The 18468-nt window shown below is 34.7% G+C and overlaps 1 protein-coding gene across 9 annotated transcripts in view; it reads right to left on the bottom strand.

The window, feature by feature from the left end:
* The window catches only part of MEF2C (myocyte enhancer factor 2C), a 140344-nt gene that overhangs the window by 79069 nt on the left and 42807 nt on the right, over positions 1–18468 (bottom strand). The gene's annotated exons all lie outside the window — the stretch shown is intronic.

The following is an 18468-nucleotide window of genomic DNA, read 5'->3' as shown; positions in this document are numbered from 1 at the left end:
TTTCTTCCTATATGTTCTAGTTTGCATTTTGCTTACTAGACCAATTTTAAATAAAAGTTTTTCAATTTTTTTAGCAAATTTATTTCCTTTGGAAAAAAACCCCCGATTTCTGCTATTCTTAGTACTACTCAAAACAAATTTGGATGCCTGTGGTATTTTCCTGTATTCTTAATACTTATTCCCTATATATTCTCTTACTCTTTTATACAGACACACAGACACACACACACACATATATATATATACATATATACACCTATCAACACTAAGTCCTTCAAGTGTTATTCTTACTATGTGTTAGCTCATAGCTCTATATATTTCATTAGTGCATATATGAAAAAGATAGCTGGAGTGATTCCCAATCAATGAAATTCAGACAAGTAAATCAAGTCATCTCATGCAAGGGCTATAACCTTTAAAGCCTGGTAATTTCCAAGTCAAACAGAATGTAAAGAACTCTGGAGACCAAAAAATCCCCATGGCTGCTAAGGACTTCACCAGCACTCTCAATACCTTTTGAAAGTTTTTGTAGAACCAAGGACTGCAGTATTAAGTATTTAAAGTTCCTGTTAACTGGTAAATTGTTATTTCACTAACACTAAAAAAGCCGATTGACTAGAAAAGTTGAATGTACTACAAAAGTCAAATAGGTCTGCAGGCTTCAATTACACAAGAGAATCTTAAAAGGAGCTTTGTTGAAGTAGCTCCACCTAAAAGATAACTTCCAACTTAATAATATAGTCACGTGGAAACAAATTGCATTTAAAGAAATATGGAGTTAAAAGCTATTTTGTTATAATTTTCTGCGGTATTTTTTACAAAGCCAAGTAGTAAAAAAACCAACAAACAACCAAAACCAAAACAAACCAGACTGCTTAAAAAAAGAGGAACTTAATTTTTGGCAGTCTTCTGTTCACTATATGATTTGGCAGAGGCAGTGGTAGCTGACAGAAGATTGATCTGAGCCTCGAGAAGGGAAAAGAACTTAAGGAGAAATGCAGCAAATCACTTGACAGCTCCTGTCTCTCTTTTGAACACTGACACACAAACATATGCACACACATACACACACATGCACAGCCACTATCCCTTCTCTGCAGCACAGAAGAATCTTGACAGAATGGCAGGAAGCACGCACAGAGCAGTCAGGGAAGGATATTATGTCAGCAACCACGAACAATAAAAGGTGTAAAGGTGCTTCCTTCCCTAAACTGTTCCAGAAGTACAAAATGGGAACCAAAACTGTCCACTTCCTTCTCTGAGCAGAACTGTCTGAATCTGCTCTGCTGCAACACCCAGACAGAGAATCCTTTGAGCAGTTACACCAGGAGAAATAAGGAGTATCAAAACACGACAGTAAAAATATTTAATTTATAAACAAGAAGGCAGCCAGAGAAAAACCAAGTTAAAATGTGCTAGAGTTTATAGCATTTTCATGGTTGCTTTAAAAAAGTAAAAAACTTGTCATAAAGACGTCCCTGTTCCATTAAGCAGCTTACATTTTGAATGGATTAATTAGGTTAAAACTGAAGAACAAAACAATCTTTTTTTCATTATGCTGATACAAGGATGTAAAGAAAAAAGCGCTGTTCCCTTTTTCCTACCATTCTTATCTTGATATATAAAGAAATGAAATATTTTTATGCAAAACTGTTCTCTCAAACAAGTTTTGAATCTGTCTAAAAATGTGAATGTACTGAGTAAGAACGCATCATCCACTTTTCTGATGAAACATCAGCTGCAAAAACATAACCATGAACACTGACAGTGAGGGACACACATTTAGATAAAATGGTCACTCCATTTCTGTAAAATCCTGACTGACTATGTTCCACACATTGACAGAGCTACACAGTGAAGAAAAAGCTGGGCATACTACATCAATTGAAGACATCACTCATTTTGGGTCTGTCACCTTGAGCTGGATATAGTTTAAAGAAATGCAGAGAAGGATGAAAATAATTATCCATCACATTATCTGACTGAGATCAGTTGACATTAAAGATAGAAGTGGTTCTTTACATTTACCTGGTGGTTTGGTTGCATGGTCATAACAAAGGATGCAGTATGGGCCTTATCAGAAGGTTATGATAAAATTATATATGTCATCACCATGGCAATATACCAGTAAAGCAGCAATGGTATGATCTACAGTATGTTTCTCCAGGCAGAAAGCCATGCAAAAATGAATCTGAGTCATCTTAAGCTTTCAAACATCTGTCCACAACACTCCGATTTAGAAATTAAACATAACCTACACTTACGTGTTTTGATCTTATGGGCAGGCTGCCATATGAAAAGGTTGGAAGAGAGTTAATTTTAATCTACTAAATTTAACTCTCAATAGCTCATGCATTCGGCTACAGGAAATATAAAACAAACATTTAAGCCATAATGGATATATTATAATAGATAAAGTACTAGAGACTGCTAGAGTGACAGTACATCAAACCAAAAAAACTGCACATAAAGAAAATATTTTTAATCTGTAACTACCCAGGCTTATTATCTTTTCAGTTATCTAACCTGACTGCTGATTTATGGCATGAGCTTAATTTATAATGGAGAATAATTCCAGGGAAATGAAGTTCTGAACCAAGGCAGGAGTAAAATATTCTTGAAGTTCAAACTACAAAATAATTCTCAAGATGTAAATTGTTACTTAGAATTTTAAGATAAAACTTAAATTATTTGATTTGAATTAATATTTCATTATTTTTTCTACTGATTTTGAAAGTGTCTGCTGGACTCATAAGAGTATTTCAACTTATACTCCATTTTTTAGTTTGTTTATGTATAAAGGATAGTAGAATGTGTTTATTTTAAATCTGAACTTACAGAGCTGTATCTTATTTGCTTGCTTATTTGTTTGCTTGATTACATTTCAACCTATGCCTAGTATAATGACAATGTAGCAATGAATTGCAGAAAATTCCTCTCTTGCAGCTAAGTTAATGGTTTCATCAAGACTGTTATATTCCTTGGAGCAGCCATGAGAATATTTTTAAATGTGATTTTTTTTTTTTTTTTTAATTTGGAATTATACACTTCTGAAGACTTCAGACAATTGTGGTCTATGTAGCTTGCAACTCAAATACAGTACCAAATTATCTCACAGAGCAAGAACCTGTGCATCATGGGTGGAAGACTTCCTTGTTTCGCAAAGTTCCCCTGAAAAGATTTTTGGGGCAAACTAAGCATCATTGACAAAATAGCAGAGAAGATGATACTTCGTAACGCTGGCCCTATTTCACTGTGCCACAGACCCTGCTTTTCAAGAGACTAATGCCGTCTGTAGCCACCTCTCTATCCAAGCCAATCCATGTCTGTACAAAAGGGAAGGAGTGACTTTAGTTTATCCTCCACAATATGTGCTGACAGACATCCATCCAGCACAGTGGTGGAAGATTTTATGAATACTGCGTGCATGCTATAGCAAACCTGGTCATGCTGGTAATGACAGGAGATCAAAATACTTCCATGTGATCACGGAATTTGCCACAGATGATGAGATCATTCCTTGTAGCAGTGCACCACAAGAAGCAACCACCAGATGAAAACTGATTGCTTGAACACCAGTAAGATATGCCTGCTATGCTTGAGGAAGAAAGGAAGACCTGGCTAATTGACAACATTTCTGAAGATTGCTAAAATGGAGTATTTAAATTGTAAAGCAATTAATGCAGACACGAATGCAAATTTTAAGGAGAACAATTAAGTGAAATGTTAGTATAAAATCTATGCCTGTGAAGAGTCAATTTAAAAACTATTATTGGGTAGTATTTCCATGTATACCCATCACCCAAAAGAAAAAAAAAATAGAGTAAATAGTTTGAAGAAAAGGTTTGTATGTTTATGATTAGGTTCATGATGTACCCTTAGAAGCTGGACAGACATAATGGGAGTCTGACCAATACATATGGAATAAGATCTATAAAGCACTTCAGACTGCCTCAATCATAACAGTTTATTCACTTGGACACACTAATTGGTCTGAAATGGAAACAGTGGCTAGGAATGGGAACCTCACTTAAAATGGAGTAGGGAAATTGAACCACTGCAAATTCACCCAGGAGCCTTGACAGTTTTGAGCTAGTAACTTGATCGGATTGCATTATAGTTACTAGATGCATAAAAATATCATGAAAGGTGTTTTACCAATTCAGTCGGTCATTTACTGAACTAAAGAAGAGGAAGCACTTCAGTGGTCAACAAGTGAAGTGGGTAAGATTTAGCACCTTGTGAGTTGAAAAGGTCTTGGAGCTACTGTGATTTGTGTCTCTTTGTATTGAAAGACATATTACACACCAAATAAAATACTAGTGCTACATTTTGGGAGCAGTCTTAAACACAAAGGACTTTGCAGAGTGTTGACTTTTTACAGGAAAATGTAAGATCTCTAGTGTTGTTATTGCATCACCTTAAAGTAGTCTGACTGTGGTTAGATCTAGATGTACAGATTTATTACTAATGTTTTCATATGAGGAAGTCTGTGGAACTTAAATCCCCCAGCTTTTCAGAATCAGGGGATTATTCCAGGTATTACTGGAAAAAACAGTATAATGCAACATAAAATCATAGTCTGAACTGGGTTACAAGTGCTTAGTAATGCCAGTATCAGTGAAAGGCAATTTTGGATTTTTTCTATTGAAGAAAATATGGATTAATTCTAAAAAAGGATGATTTCCTAATCCTTCTTGATTACTTTCTGCTTATAATTTGCTGAAAGCTAGGGAGCTTGGTACATGCAACTAGACAGTGTTTGCCTAAATTGTGGTCAGTGATGAGTCTAGAAGCAGTAGGTGGAATGGATATAGAAGACAATTAAATTTTGGATAAAATGGATGGACTTGTCAAGACCTACACAGGTCTCATCTCCTTTGTCTTCATCCAACAAGCTCCAGATAAATTTTATACACCCTGATCCAGGATCCTTTTCTCATTCGAAGAATCCTCTGGAACCCAACAAAGGAGTCCTTTTTCTCACTGTAATCATGTGTATCTATAGTTTAACAACATAGCTGAGTTGTGCTATTCCAGGTTTGTGTTGCACTACCACTTCATCTCTGTGAGGAGGAACAAAGACTTGGATTGCAGAAACCTCATAACCAAATTTTCAAAAGGAATGTCTTACACATTTACAAATGAATAATTTTAGGAAGTTTTCAGAGAAAAGAGAAAACTTTTGGAAACAGTATTTTTGTGGCATAAATAAGTGGAGCAAACCATAATAAGAACCCAAAGTGTCTTTAAATTACCAAGCAAATAAATGACTGAGCACTGCAGTTGGTTCAAAGACTATGCTGAAAATTAGGAAGGATCATCTAAGGAGGTTGAATAGGGGAAAAAACTGAGGATGAAATTGCCATAAAACTGGGAACATGAATGTAGAAATTAAGAGAAAAAACCCCGAGATGTAAATAAGTTTTTCATTATGAGAAAAACTTCTACCGGGAAACAGACTGTATGGAAATATTGTCAAAGGGTTAATGAAAGGAATCCTTCCCAACATAATTAAAGTGAAAAAAATTGCCGAGGTAAAGCTTGAATGAAAGTAAAACTATTACAGGTTTATGATGGGAAATATCTTGATGGGAAAACTGTATAAATATGTTGGGGTGGCATAAAATTCTTTTCTGGATTGGAAGTGTGGCTTATGATGTTGCCATTTTAAGAGTAATTTGAGTAATGTCTGGAAGGTGAAAGACAGAAGTTATAGGATTATGCTGGTAAGCATAACTTCAGTGATCTTACAGTCCTGAAAATTTTAAAAAAAACAATTCATAGTAAAGATCCCTATTTGGTATTATTTTGTAGAGGTTTGTAACTTGTGATGATAAGAAGAAGCTCAATATATAGAGACATTGGGAAAGAGCTCAGGTGATGGGATAGGGAACTCAAATATTAGTATCTGATAATGGACCTCAATTCTCAACCTTGCTGCATTTAGAGGTATAATAAATCTTTGTAAATAAACAGAATTAAGGAAATATTTGAATTACTTATCAGTTTCCCTAACCTAATTGCAACAACCTATATAATACCTTGAATTTGGCTAGCTACCCAAGCCAAAAATGGACAATGACTCTAAAGCATATCCCTTTATATGGTTCAGCTTCCTACCAGAGAAATTAAGTAATTAAACATAAAGAGTTTTCACAGATGTCCTAAGTCACAGAAATTCCATGAAATCTGTACAAACCTTTGGAATCCCATGGAATCTCTGTATGCCAGACTCTCAAGCTATTTGATAGCATTTTGCTATATGATAACACCTACTCAGGCTTGAAAATTTTGACTGTAATATCTTAGATATTTTTAAATTTGTTTCTTGCTATTAGATCTTGTGTGATGCAACCAGCCACCCAAGTCCATCACTGGGTCTCCAAAGATAGAAGGAGTCTCAGACAGACATGGCTTTAAATTTAGAGAATATTACTGGTTTCTGTATTACTGGTTTATATTTCTGCTCCTTTCAACTCATACCAACATGATAACAGATCCACCACTAATACTGAAAAAATAAGTCAGGTAAATTTTGTAAGCAGAGTTAGTACCTAATGTAGACTAACAATTTTGGAAAAAAATCAATTGCCTTTATGTTGCATAATTCTTGGCTCCTCAGTATACCTCAAACTGATCCTTTACTTCCAGCTATAGAAGATGGAAAATATTATCTCTGTCTAGAAATAATTTGTCTGTGGTGTTAGACCATTTCAGCTTCAACTATACTATCACAGAAACAAAAAGTTGGTTTTCTTATAGCTTAAACCTTAACACATAACTCATGTTTAAGTATTTTTATTAGCTTTTTAATGCAACTTAAGGTCAGTATACCCTTCATGTGGTAATTTCTCCCTTAAAGAGGAGTGATTAGACACAGAGATGTTCTACTTTTCTTTTTCGTATACTCAATTCTAGAAACACATTTTTTTGCTTTAATTCCTGACCTTTCCAGAAATGTCAGGAATGAAATACAGTTCTTCTGAAATGTAGACTGCACAACATTGTGGAGAGCTGCTAAGCTGATAACAGTTCATTCTTTTTGTATGAATGGTAATATGATAAATATGGGTATAAAAACTATGACACTCCCTGAATGCAACTGCTTGCCCAGAGATAGCTGCAGGCTTAAAATGAGGAGAAGGAAGAAGAAGGAGAGAAAAAAAAGCAAGGGAAATATATCAATCTTCCCAATGACCATGACAATTCAAACATCTTCCAATCCCACTCAGATAATTTTTTTTTCCCAAGGACAAAAGGAGATGAAATGTATGTCAGGTACCTAATAAGGCTAATAATAAAAAAGAAACCCCACACCTACATTTCACTGCAGAGAAGTGGGAAACTACCTCTGTGCAATATGTGTCCTTTCTAATGGCAAAGCTCATAAATTAGGACAGTTTCTTGCTGTTAAACATACAAAACACAGACAATTTACATAGAAACATGCAAATTCAGAATGGATTTGCTCTGAAAGAGGGGAAGAAAAGTACAGTACAGCAATGAAACACAATTACAAAGAATTTAGAGTCCACTTGATAGGAAATAAACCTTGTACATATATTGCCTTGTGCCTCATGTCTGCGATTCGGCATGTCCAGGATGAAGCATCTATTGGAGAGACGGAAGGTTCTGACTACCGAGAAATAAAGTATGTGGCCATATCTGTTAGTGTTAGTCTGCCATAAATCACTGGAAAGCTATTTGCTTTCTACCTCCAGCCTGCGTCTTGACAAGAAGGATCTCTCTATGCTAGAAGATACAAACTAGATTCTCACTGGTTTGGAACGACGAAAATTCATAAAGTTTCTTATAAAAAAGGAAAGAGAACAAGGAATTTGCTGTGTAAAAAAGGTAAAAAGATGCCTCATGGGAGAAAAAAAAAGCTGTCAGAAATAACTGGCTTAAAATGTCTATTGAGTTGTCTGTGTTGCTCTGGCTTACTGGGATATTCTACAAATCTTATTTTTTTCCTTAGTGGTTAAAAACCAGACAGACAATAGATAGATTTCTGTTAACAATATTCACATGAAAATAGAGAGAGAAATTTAAGATATACAACACATTGGGGAGTTATGCTGAGATATGATAAAGAGCTAAAAGAGCTGCAGCTTTGTATCTGCATTAGTTGCAAAGACATAAATAGCCTAGTCTAATATAGTGTGCTGCTCAGCCATATCATAGTTCATATTTAGTTTTTGAAAACTGTGCTAGACAGCTAATTTGTACTTTCCACATGAGGATTTTGTCTTCTAATTTTTCACAGAATTGGAGTCTAACAGCTCTAAACGCAAGACTCTTAAAAGCAAAATTTTTACTGAAAGGATGGTGTTTACCAGAGGTACATCTGCTTCTCTGTATAACTACAAAAGCCACAAGTGAGCATCACACCTTGCTTACAGAACCTCAGCTATAACTGCTCCATTAGCACATGCAGCTGGATTTCTTTCTTTCTTTCTTTCTTGTATACAACGTACTGCATTTGACAATAGCCAGTGCAAAAAGTCAACATCCTTGACAAATCTCAGTAAACAGGCATAAAATATTCTTAATTTGCAGAAGGAAAATACGGTGGAATTTGCTTGATAGTCTCCATTCTATCTTCAATGAGCATTTTGTCTGTCTAATAGGATCACTGCCCGCATTGCTCATCTTACAATTATCCTAAAAGCATGCTGAAAAAACAAAAACTTAATCAATACAAAGATACATTAGCTAAATCTTATTGTGACCATGAATGTACATTACATTTCCTCTGAAATGGCACTTTTTGAGCTCTATTGATATGTAAGATGATTTCTGATAAAATATATCCTTAGAAACTGGCAGCTTTGGCAAAAGTAGCAGGCAGCATAATTCAAAGGATTCAAGGTTGGGATGCAAACATGTCTGAGATCTGCTCCCTTTTCTGTCAAAAATATTTCATGTCACTTTCATTTTTTACTCAGTTTCTCTGTTGGAAATGTGGGGTAAGGAATCAGAGGATTTGCTCATGCAAATGTTCTAAGTACAGTGAATATTATGCAATAGAGAAATTCTGAGGGCTATAATTCTCATCTGGAATAATCAATGAGTATGTAAACAAACAAAGAAGATAATTTAGAGTATTTAAAACTGTATAAAAGCAATGTTAAGGGTAAATATTATGATCATAAAAATATTCATACCTATAGTTAAAACCACTAATTTCAGAAAGTTATAGTTACCTTGTATACCTAAGACATTTATATATGCCTGTTGCTGTAGCCATATCTTCCTTTATGCTAATGTATATCTTCTTGAAATAAAGATATTTGATGGTACTGTCATATAAGGTCCATTATGGTACACAGCAGATACATCAATTTCCTCTTTCCTTCTCTCTCTTACAGCATCCTAATCAACCTAATTAAAGCTTAGTTCATTTGAAATCTCAGATGACAATTTGTTTAACTCTATCCCACTGTGGTCTTTTTATAAAGAGAATTAAATTTGATCTTCTGACAGCAATTATTAAATGATCCCAACTGGCCCCAATTAAGACACATGGCTCACAGGCCTCAAAATCCAATAAAGTACCAATCCCTGTCTTTCACATGTATATCTCCCTTTATCTTGTTTTATTTTCTTAAAGCCAACTAAGCTCATATTAGCAAGTAGAACTGAATGTCGTTTGTAGATTTTTTCAAGACACTTCACTTTCACTGACATTCTGAAATAGGGACAACACATTCAAAATCTTAATTTTCAAACCTCTCTCTAATTCAATTCATCTATCTTTAATGATCTTCACTGTGCTGCATATGACCTACATATGCTCACTTGTAAAATACTGCTGACAACAAGCGGTGACTAGAGAAACATATTAAACATCCATGGTCTGAGTTTTGCACTGCTTAAAGTTCTCCTTATAGTAATACATCTCTTCTGTAAGCATTTCCACTTGGTTGTCACCTCTCCTGTGCTGAAATTCAAAGAAATATGATGTTCATGTAAATTCTGAGGTTAACCTTTTTTACTTTTAATTTCTGATCTAATTTTTCCACACATATTCAGTGATAATCTGTGAAGAAATATTTCCATGATTTCATAATAAAGGCAGGCAGCCCCAGGATTTGGAACTCATTGATTGTGTGGTACTCCAGGGAAACAGCTGAATTAAAACCACTCTCATGAGACTGAAGTAGCTTCCATACACATCTGGCTCTTGTTCTAAACTTTAACACCTGCTTGGAAATTTAACCCCCATCTTTTCTCTGAAGAACAAATGGGACAGATTTATCTAATGCCATTTGGTTCAGGTCAAAGCTGAGCTGTGTAGTGTTCTGCTAAATTAATTGCAGTGTAATTGATCTTGTTTGACACAGTTTTATGATCAGGCTGCTCTCTCGCTATTAAAATATATAAGATTTCATATTTCTGCACATTCACCCTAAGAACAGCTTTGAATACAAATATTAAAATATGGCACACATTTTTTGTCTCAGTATTTCCTATGAATCACTGTATAAAATACAACAAGGTGTCCAAATATCATCAAAAGATTAAGTAAAAAAAAAAAATGCAGTAACTTCCATTGGGGTTACTTTTTTTTCTGAATTTCCTTAATTTACATACCGAATATATGTAGTCTTGATTTTCCTAAATATAAAAAAGACACTAACTTTCAGTGCAAAATTTTCTTTACTAACAGGAAGATGTGCAAGTTTATGTAAAACAAAATTAGACATGTTTCCTGTTGAGCTGGGAAATACACTTTTTTTTTGGTAAAAATTAAAAAAATTAAAGTGAGGCCAACAACTTCACAAGTAAAAATTTTTTTCTCTTTTTTAAACTTGCAAATATTACATTTAAGAATTAAAAAAACAAGCTAACTTCAAAAAGCGGGCAGCATTTTTGCTTCTGGAAATGCTATATGACACCAGTAAACTTGAATGTCATAAAGCTAATAATTTCTAATACGGCATTGAAATTTCTGAATATTAAAAAATATTTCTGTGTATTATTAATTGCTTCTCATTGTATTCTACTAATCCCATATAAGATATTAGTTTTAGCTCTTTTGCTAAAACCAGTGAACCTTGTAACAGATTTAGTGCAAAGAGCTGAAAATATCCTGTGGAAAAAACAGTACAGAGATCAGATCAACTCAAATCCTGCCATTACTCAGCACGGCGGTGATGTGCAGATGTTTGTAGTGGTTAAAGAAGCCAGTGGGGGCTGGAAACTCTACATACTCAACTCCAACATGATTGCAATTGAACCTCATCAAAGTAAGAGCTCATAATTTGTCACAGAAAACAGCCAATTAACATATGTTAGAAAAAAGCTCCCATAAAGATAATATATGATTAACGATCCAATGCAGCTGTCATAAATCAAGTCTGAATTTTAAAAAGAAGTATTAGCCTGGGTTTCTGAATGTTTACATTGACTGTATTTTTAAAAAGCTACAAAGAAGCCCCTAGTAATAGTGTGTCCTCCAGGTTTGTTTTGAGAGATCTGGCATTCTTTGCAGTTCTGGCTGTTCTCCTATAAATAGTTAAGACCTTTGTCAAAACACAATGACTATTTTGTTTTAGTGCTGTTTTAAAATGCAGACCTTCACTGTGAGCAAGGTGGCCTTCACTGATGTACTTTTCTGTCAACACAATCCTCTGAAAACACAGCTTCTCCTTATTGCTACCAAAAATGCATTGTAAAGATGTGCATTGTAGCCTCAGAGCCAGCACTGTGATCCTGGCTATTCAAATGCATGCCCTGAGTGAAACCCCAGCCAGTCCTGTTATTTCATATTTCCACTGCTGAAAATAAAATCTGAATGCTGCCTGCAACCATAATTTTTATAAAGAGAATGATTTAAAATAGTTTACACATATATATGCATGGAAAGCGAAACCTGTTGCTTTATTAAGACAGAGCACTGACTGTGATGCCTAATCTGAACAGCTATCTTTACTCCTCATATTTTGCACCGGCAATATTTTAATTCTTGAAACACTGCATAAATAAGTTGCTGTTTTTTTTACAAAGCATTATTCATTTTTCTTCCTGCTATTATTTAGGGTCCCATGTGGCAATGAGTAAACTCTGAAGTAACTTGAATAGTATGTTTTTTGTATGTGTGTGCATATATGAGAGTGTGTGTCCTTGTCTTGACATGGTGTTGTAAAAGGAAGTACTTCCTCTTTTCTGTTTGAAAGAGATCCAAAAAACCCAGGGTTTTGAAACTCAGTTGTCTGACTGGACAGTAGTCAATGTATTTTTAAAAATGCTTAACTCCTGTTCAGTCATGCATGGTTAAAACTGGACAAATTTTAATTGGCGCTAACAAAGAATAATATTTTGGCAATAGTAGAAGTGAAGTGAAATGTGATGGTTTTTAGGGTCATTTTCTCACCTTTCGAGTCCTTCAAGGATTCAGAAACGCTGTTTCCATTAATCTTACAGGCTGGAATTTCTATCATCAGCACAAAGTTAATTCTCTTAAACCAGAATTATATTGTTACAAAAGTGTCTGGTGACTACAAAGCTATGGATTCACAACCCTTGAATTGGCAAAGACTTTTGAATATGCTAAAACTTGCTGAGAGTTCAAAAGGAAAACCTAAATGTTAAAAGCTACTTGTGTGAGCAAGATTGTCTCAAAAAGATCAAAAGCACAAATCAGAAAATCAAAATATATTTCTGAGACATTTACATACAGCAAAAATTGATAATATTGACATTCCTCATGTTACATTATGCAAAAAATATAATCATTATGAATCACCGTGTCTTTTAACAAAACATTGTGAATAATATTCGGGCTATGCTGCCATTTTTTTTTCCCCTCAGGAGTGTGTTCATTGATTCCCAAGCAATCAGTAACATTTTTGATTAAGAACTCAGAAACAGCTGAAAATCCCAAGGCTTCTCTACTGCTGAAAATTCATGACTTTTACTGTCCCCAACTAATAACAGTAAACTATGCAGCCTCAAGCAAAAGAGATTAATTTCAATTTTGCAATGAACAGAAAAAAAGGCTGGACAAAATACATTCCATATCTGCTAAACAGACAGATTATGTCTATCTGTTATTAATAGATGTTATGTCTGTAACTCACTTTTGGCCCTAGAGAGAATTCGAGGTGAGCAATAATATTCAAAGGGCAAAACAAGCAGTACTTTACAAATGATACAGTAAACAAGAGTCAGATGATAACTGTATATTTATTCTTATACTTTTTTAGAATAAAACCACATTTTGGGTAAGACAGATCCATGGTTAGCATGTCTTCCTGATAATAAATCTGCTTTAAAATATTCTGCTAACAGTAAGAGCAGAATAATTGAAACAAGTTCTTGTATGGAAATATTGTGTCAGAGATTGTAAACCTAAATTTAAACCTAGGCTGCAAACTTAAATTTCCTATCTTTGTAGGTAATACGAAGATAATTTTGCAACTAGGTCATGCATAAATGACCAGTGATCAGTGCACTGCTATTAAAAAGCATATTTTCCAAGAAAATGTATCAAATTGTGGTTTATTTATCACAATATATCCAGGTAAGTAATCTCCAGCATTCTCTTTTTTACATCAGATATAACAAATGATGCATCATGAAATACTGTAAGTACATTCTTCCTGCTCTCAACCCATGTTGTGCTGCAAAAATGAAAACTACCTGAGTCACTAATGGCTTCTACTAAATGGAAATGTCAACAACATGCTAAAACCTAATTCAAGATGTTTTTACAATTATTTCAAAATTCAGAATGCTTGCAAGCAGAGTTCATGAAAATAATTCCCACTTCCTGATTGCTTCTGTGCATATGAAATTCTTGGAATCTTTATTGATTTTTACAAGCTGAGACTTTGGAAAAAAATTTGAGAAATTTTGTCTTAAATACCCAAGACCACTTTAATATCAAAGCTGCAGACTCTAAATGGCCTTAACCCACACATCTCTATGGCATTATCCCATTTAAATAAAAGAAAAATATGCTATTGCTTCTTAGTCTCTCCACTAAGTCCACTGGTTGGCTCTGGAGAGGAGAAATGTGTTGCCACGATGTGGAAGGCTCTAAATCCTCACATTACAGCAGTGTTGTACAGTAATGAAGCATCTCAAAAATTAAGCACAAAACATTCATCGTAGTCATCATCATCATCATCATCCTTTTACTCTCCACGTGCCATGTGGAGATAATACAAAGGAGTCAAAGGCTCCAATTCTGCAATTTTGCATGAAACAATAATAAAATACTTTGAATGTGTACAAGCATAGTACAAGGTCAATAGGACCTTCAACAATTACAGCTTTTGCTGTTAAATTTCCTAAATAACTGAGAATTTTGAGATCAAATTACTGGGATACTTTGGATACTATCATGTTATTTTAATCATCAACATTTTCCCATACCAGCTCATGGATTTACTTTTCAACCCCAGCACCCTGGGACAACAACTAGCTGATTTATTTACAGTGTAAGAAGCTCAGTTGCCATTTTTTTCTTTTTCTGGGTTATAAGTTTAGTGTGGTTTTGGGGCTCTGTTTTCAGGTTAAAGTCTTCACTTTTGTATTTTTTTTGTTTGTTGTCTGTTAACCTTTGATGTTAGATTCCCTGATAATTTGTTCCAGCTCACAGACCAGTTTTTTCAGAGGAGAACCATGCATTAGTAAGTCTGTAGCTCCTGCAGAAACCTCTTGCAGGGATAAATAGAGCTTGCAGCAAATGTGCATAAGGTTGTTTCTGGAAATTGTTCTGCTGCATGATTCTGTAGTAATAACCACTGACAAGATACATGCAAGAATTTATGGTATGAATTCAGGTGTGTACAGACTGGTAGTTGTCATTCTTATGATACAGTATCTTGTCAGCTAAAAAAGCATGGAAACATGACAATGTGCATTCTTTTGCAAATTTAGTTAAGCCACTGCATCACCCATTTTCTTTCATCAGTCAAAAATACACTGATCATGATGTATAATGTCATGTCCATGGTAGGCTGGTTTTATATGGATCTAAAGCTCACTCTGCTCAGCTATGCTTATCTGATAAAAAAGCCGAAGAGCAGCATGAAGAGAGTCTGACTCTACCTGGTGCGCTATAAGGACACAGTTTCCAAATTAAGCAGTCTTTGCACCTGCCATGGACAAAGCATGTCCTGTATCAAGACAGATATGCATACAGGAGAGTAGTAATTGCTTGTTTCCTAAACCCTAAGTCAGAACCATGCTATGCTGCCTTGTAAGAGGGTGAGATTACATGTTCGTCTTTTAAGACTTGTCAGCCTCAATCAAAGGGGTGTCCAATACTCTTGAGCTGTATGGTGTATGCACACCTGATTAGTGTAAAACTCACTTCCCCAAGTTCTTAGAGTCAAACCAGCATGTGCTGTGATCCTGCTGATTCTCACAAACTAATCAGGGTCAATCAGGGTCAGATTTATATTTTTCAAATTCCTTAGGACAGGGACAGTATCTTCCTATAGTACAAAGAGTAACAGGGTAAATAATAGGCCTCAAGTCATAAGACTCCAAACCTGTACAGGTAATAAAGACATTTCCACCAGTGATGTTTTAAAGGCACTATGCTAACAGAAAAGAATGTGTTACTAATGAATTAAAACCAAGATCCTGATCACTAGGAATGTTAAAGATACCAAATTAATTCTATAGTGATTTTCATATTGATGCCTTGAGAAGGCTGATTTAGAACAGAGGCTGGACAGAGTTAAGAATAAAGTAGGTATTTATTGAAAGGCCTTGAAGGGCACACATTGGGCAGGATAAGAGCCTGGCCAGGGCTACACCCAAGATGGACCCAAAACAGTCACAAAATGGATGACTGGTCACAAGGTCTCACATTCTTGTAAGTTTTGGTCCATTTGCATAGTGGGGTTCATTGTCCAATTATGGACAGCTTCAGGTTATGAAGTCCCATCCTCCTTGTTTTCTCTCTTCAGTCCAACATTGTTTATGCTTTTGGGCCTGAAACTTGCAATGATTGTCCTTGGTGTCCAGCTGGAAAAGGAATTGTTTTGTCTACCTACTCTGTGAAGAGAGCTCACTGGCACTTAATATGAAGCTCAGAACAACACACCTAGGCAGCACAGGGTCTGAAAAATATAAAAACTAAAACTTAAGGCATCAATATACCTAACATCCTGGCCAAATTCCATACAGGATCATTGTTCTGCCATACAAATTGTAATGCAGCTGAAGAAGGCATCCATTGCTTTTTGGTTTAGATAGATTTCGTAATATTTTGTCCTGTTTTAAGTATTAGCATTTCGTTAGCTCTCCTTTCAGAGTCAGGTGAACTAATGGTGTTCCTTGCTGATATTTTGCTTACAGTAAGTTGTGTAGAGGTCCATTTCATATGCGATTAAAGAGCTTTTCTATTAATAGGAATTTCAACTTATTTAAAGTGAGCAAAGCCTTTCTCCTTTACTTTGCTAAAAGAGAAACAAGGAAAAAAGATGCTTGTAAGAACTTACCTTCAAATTAATTAAGATTAATGAAGACATGAAGCTTTTGCATCCCCCTCCCTTGAAAATGAAATTAATATCTACATCCTGATAGAACTGGTTACAGCATGGAGTTTTTGCAAATACCAATTTATGGATAACTGTATCAATGCCATGAAAGAAAACAATGGATTAAACCTAAAGGAATGATAATACTTCACTCTTGAGCATTTTCTGAATAAACCTAGAATTGTCATTCCAAGGCTGAGTCTCTGTCCAGTTTCTTCAAATAACAACACTGACTTTGAGTAGATTGTTTAACATTTGATACTGGCAGCACTTCTTATGCCTGTAATTTATAGTCTGTAATTAATCAAATTAGTCTTCCATTTTTCAAGGTACAGGTGGCAGAATTCACTCATACAAAATAATTCATCGTTATATTTTGGATTCTGGTTTGCTGTCAGATCTATATGAGAATGTAGTGATATATTTGCTCATATTTTTATGTAGTTTTCTCCCCAAATTTTGGCCATCTTTCAAATGAAATGTGTGAAACTTTATACTTGAGAGGGTAAAAATAATTTTGGAATACAGTAAGATCTAAAATTACATGGAAACAGTGTATTTTGAGCCTGGTCTCACTGAAAGAAAAGTAAGTTGTGAAAAATATGGTACAACATACTCCGTACATTAAGATTGTTAGTAAGAAATTACATGTATTTTAGTCAATATCTGTCATGAGATTGATTTTTTGCAAGTATTATAAACTTGAATCCTTTGTTAAATTCACAATGAATATTAACATAAAATGTCACAATAGTTTTGACTACTTGCTGGACTTTTTATATTTTGCTTCAGATAGCAGGTGCAGTGTCACTGCTGAGAGGATTACATGTCATGCACATTACGAAAGTAAGATGTGTGAAGGGAAAATATGTCCATATAATATACTATTATAACTATATAAATAGTCCCTCATCTCAACACTTCTGTACACCTGTTGGAGTGTGCTGTGACTTCTTTTAATTCTTCCCTGTTCATGGAATAATGTTCGGTAATAACTTATTTAGTTTTACATCCTTTTTCTCTTCTGTCAGCTAGAAAATAATGAAAAAATTCTTATTTTTTTGCATTTTAGGAGCGACTGTGTAGTCTCTGTAACTGAAAATCTGATAATACTGTAGTATAACATTTTGCTCTTGCTATCCTCAGTAAATAAGATTTTTAAAGATGAACACAGCCCTTCAGAGAATACATTCTGCAACTGGAGTTCATTTTTAATCTCTTGCTACTTATCAGTTATTTGATCTGAGATTATGAAGCAGGTTGATACCTTGATCATATTACAGCTTAAAGTCTCTGTTCTGACTTTTTGCCTCCATGCACATGTATTTTGTTTCCCTTTTGTGGTCCTAAAAAGATAAATACATTAGCTACATAAAATGAATGAAAGAAAAAGGGAAGACACTTTGAAAATGTGTAATAATGTTCCAAATTTTGAATATATTTTAAGTAAAACTTTTTTTTTTTTTTTTTTTGTCCTGCTTTAAGTGTTAACATTTCACCATGGTTAGCTCTGCTTTCACAGTCAGGTGAACTAATGGTGTTCCTTGCTCATATTTTGCTTAAATGAACATTGTTTAAATGAATGTTATATGCAATGTCCTGAAAAGATGAAGCTTCCATTAGAATCAAACACATAGAACTTTAAGAAATCAAACAGCTCTAATTTATTCAGTAATTTGACTTTTCTGGTGTCTTCCATCTTAGTATCTGAACTCATGGCAATGCTCATGGCACCCCTTCCTTTATCCTACCTTTGCTGTTTGTAGTAGTGCATTTCCTTTGATAAAGGGGAAAAGTTCATTATTTTAGTTGATCTTAAATAAACTAAAAATATGACCCTGATGCCACACTGTTAATTATAATACAATATTCCAGCTTTAGACCACTAAGCAACACAATCTGAAAATGTCAAAATTAATGGAGAAAAAGGCTTCAGAAGTAACCTTCATTTATGCACTTC

This window comes from Pseudopodoces humilis, chromosome 4 (genome assembly GCF_049639895.1).
Source record: "Pseudopodoces humilis isolate 2021_Gansu_Grassland_sample_001 chromosome 4, ASM4963989v1, whole genome shotgun sequence".
NCBI lineage: Eukaryota > Metazoa > Chordata > Aves > Passeriformes > Paridae > Pseudopodoces > Pseudopodoces humilis.
The sequence above is the reverse complement of the archived record's forward strand: the minus strand, read 5'-3'. Positions and strand labels throughout refer to the sequence as shown.